This window comes from Taudactylus pleione, unplaced genomic scaffold, assembly GCF_031769625.1.
Source record: "Taudactylus pleione unplaced genomic scaffold, aTauple2 ptg000550l, whole genome shotgun sequence".
In the NCBI taxonomy this organism is placed as follows: Eukaryota; Metazoa; Chordata; class Amphibia; order Anura; family Myobatrachidae; genus Taudactylus; species Taudactylus pleione.
In genome coordinates this window covers 4,167,501-4,170,000 of record NW_028284952.1, presented here as the reverse complement: position 1 = coordinate 4,170,000, position 2,500 = coordinate 4,167,501, and the positions used below count along the sequence as shown (strand labels likewise).

Here is a 2,500-nt window from a genome sequence, read left to right as displayed (position 1 = left end):
AAGGGATTCCTAGGTGGTCTCCCATCCAAGTACTAACCGAGCCCAACACTGCATAGCTACCAAGATCAGACGAGATTGGGCATGTCCAGTGTGGATTGGCTGTAGGTGCTCAAAAGCATTAACTTTAGACCTCTATTACTTCTTAACTCAAGTAAATTCATTGATAAGTTAAAAAAATTAAATGTAAAATGTAATAGAAAAGAATGTTATGGCAGTATAAAATTACCTACAACTCCTGGTATTCCCAGGTGGTCTCCCATCCAAATACTAACCTGGCCCAACACTGCATAGCTTCCAAGATCAGACGAGATTGGGCATGTCCAGTGTGGTTTGGCTGTAGGTGCTCAAAATCATTACATTTTGACCACTATTACTTCTTAACACAAGTAAATTCATTGATAAGTTGAAAAAATTAAATGTAAAATGTAATAGAAAAGAATGTTATGGCTATATAAAATTACCTACAGCACCTGGTATTCCCAGGTGGTCTCCCATCCAAGTACTAACCAGGCCCAACACTGCACAGCTTCCAAGATCAGACGAGATTGGGCATTTCCAGTGTGGTTTGGCTGTAGGTGCTCAAAAACATTAACTTTAGACCACTTTTACTTCTTTACTTAAGTAAATTCATTGATAAGTTGAAAAAATGAAATGTAAAATGTAATAGAAAAGAATGTAATGGCTGCTTAAAATTACCTACAGCACCTGATATTCCCAGGTGGACTCCCATCCAAGTACTAACCAGGCCCAACACTGCATAGCTTCCAAGATCAGACGAGATTGGGCATGTCCAGTGTGGATTGGCTGAAGGTGCTCAAAAGCATTAACTTTAGACCTCTATTACTTCTTAACTCAAGGAAATTCATTGATAAGTTGAAAAAATTAAATGTAAAATGTAATAGAAAAGAATGTTATGGCAGTATAAAATTACCTACAGCACCTGGTATTCCCAGGTTGTCTCCCATCCAAGCACTAACCAGGCCCAACACTGCATAGCTTCCAAGATCAGATGAGATTGGGCATGTCCAGTGTGGTTTGGCTGTAGGTGCTCAAAAACATTAACTTTAGACCTCTTTTACTTCTTAACACATGTAAATTCATTGATAAGTTGAAAAAATTAAATGTAAAATGTAATAGAAAAGAATGTTATGGCAGCATAAAATTACCTACAGCAACTGGTATTCCCAGGTGGTCTCCCATCCAAGTACTAACCAGGCCCAACACTGCATAGCTTCCAAGTTCAGACGAGATTGGGCATGTCCAGTGTGTTTTGACTGTAGGTGCTCAAAAACATTAACTTTAGACATCTTTTACTTCTTAACTCAAGTAAATTCATTGATAAGTTGAAAAAATTAAATGTAAAATTTTATAGAAAACGATGTTATGGCAGTATAAAATTACCTACAGCACCTGGTATTCCCAGGTGGTCTCCCATTCAAGTACTAACCAGGCCCAACACTGCATAGCTTCCAAGATCAGACGAGATTGGGCATGTCCAGTGTGGTTTGTCTGTATGCTCTAAAAAACATTAACTTTAGACCTCTTTTACTTCTTAACTCAAGTAAATTCATTGATAAGTTGAAAAAATGTTATGTAAAATGTTATAGAAAAGAATATTATGGCAATATAAAATTACCTACAGCACCTGGTATTCCCAGGTGGTTTCCCATCCAAGTACTAACAAGGCCCAACACTGCATAGCCTCCAAGATCAGACAAGATTGGGCATGTCCAGTGTGGTTTGGCTGTAGGTGCTCAAAAGCATTAACTTTAGACCTCTATTACTTCTTAACTCAAGTAAATTCATTGATAAGTTGAAAAAATTTAATGTAAAATTTAATAGAATAGACTGTTATGGCAGTATAAAAATACCAACTGCACCTGGGATTCTTAGGTGGTCTCCCATCCAAGTACTAACCAGGCCCAACACTGCATAGCTTCCAAGATCTGACGAGATTGGGCATGTCCAGTGTGGTTTGGCTGAAGGAGCTCAAAAACATTAACTTTAGACCTCTTTTACTTCTTTACTCAAGTAAATTCATTGATAAGTTGAAAAAATTAAATGTAAAATGTAATAGAAAAGAATGTTATGGCTGCATAAAATTACCTACAGCACCTGGTATTCCCAGGTGGTCTCCCATCCAAGTACTAACCAGGCCCAACACTGCATAGCTTCCAAGATCAGACGAGATTGGGCATGTCCAGTGTGGTTTGACTGTAGGTGCTCAAAAACATTAACTTTAGACATCTTTTACTTCTTAACTCAAGGAAATTCATTGATAAGTTGAAAAAATTAAATGTAAAATGTAATAGAAAAGAATGTTATGGCAGTATAAAATTACCTACAGCACCTGGTATTCCCAGGTGGTCTCCCATCCAAGTACTAACCAGGCCCAACACTGCATAGCTTCCAAGATCAGATGAGTTTGGTCATGTCCAGTGTGGTTTGGCTGTAGGTGCTCAAAAATATTAACTTTAGACCTCTTTTACTTCTTAACTCA

General features: G+C 37.7%; 1 non-coding gene and 10 pseudogenes across 1 annotated transcript; all 11 read right to left on the bottom strand.

Moving 5' to 3' along the window:
* The window catches only part of LOC148499431 (5S ribosomal RNA), a 119-nt pseudogene extending 12 nt beyond the window's left edge, over positions 1–107 (bottom strand).
* Positions 108–223: 116 nt separating this feature from the next.
* On the bottom strand, positions 224–342 carry LOC148499430 (5S ribosomal RNA; annotated as a pseudogene).
* Positions 343–458: 116 nt separating this feature from the next.
* On the bottom strand, positions 459–577 carry LOC148499429 (5S ribosomal RNA; annotated as a pseudogene).
* A 116-nt stretch (positions 578–693) lies between these two features.
* LOC148499428 (5S ribosomal RNA) lies at positions 694–812 on the bottom strand (annotated as a pseudogene).
* A 116-nt stretch (positions 813–928) lies between these two features.
* On the bottom strand, positions 929–1,047 carry LOC148499427 (5S ribosomal RNA; annotated as a pseudogene).
* A 116-nt stretch (positions 1,048–1,163) lies between these two features.
* On the bottom strand, positions 1,164–1,282 carry LOC148499426 (5S ribosomal RNA; annotated as a pseudogene).
* A 116-nt stretch (positions 1,283–1,398) lies between these two features.
* On the bottom strand, positions 1,399–1,517 carry LOC148499425 (5S ribosomal RNA; annotated as a pseudogene).
* Positions 1,518–1,633: 116 nt separating this feature from the next.
* On the bottom strand, positions 1,634–1,752 carry LOC148499424 (5S ribosomal RNA; annotated as a pseudogene).
* A 116-nt stretch (positions 1,753–1,868) lies between these two features.
* Positions 1,869–1,987, bottom strand: LOC148499423 (5S ribosomal RNA; annotated as a pseudogene).
* A 116-nt stretch (positions 1,988–2,103) lies between these two features.
* On the bottom strand, positions 2,104–2,222 carry LOC148499422 (5S ribosomal RNA). Its single transcript, XR_015870944.1, has one exon. It is a non-coding gene; the product is annotated as a 5S ribosomal RNA (ribosomal RNA).
* A 116-nt stretch (positions 2,223–2,338) lies between these two features.
* On the bottom strand, positions 2,339–2,457 carry LOC148499421 (5S ribosomal RNA; annotated as a pseudogene).
* Between the last annotated feature and the right edge of the window lie 43 nt (positions 2,458–2,500).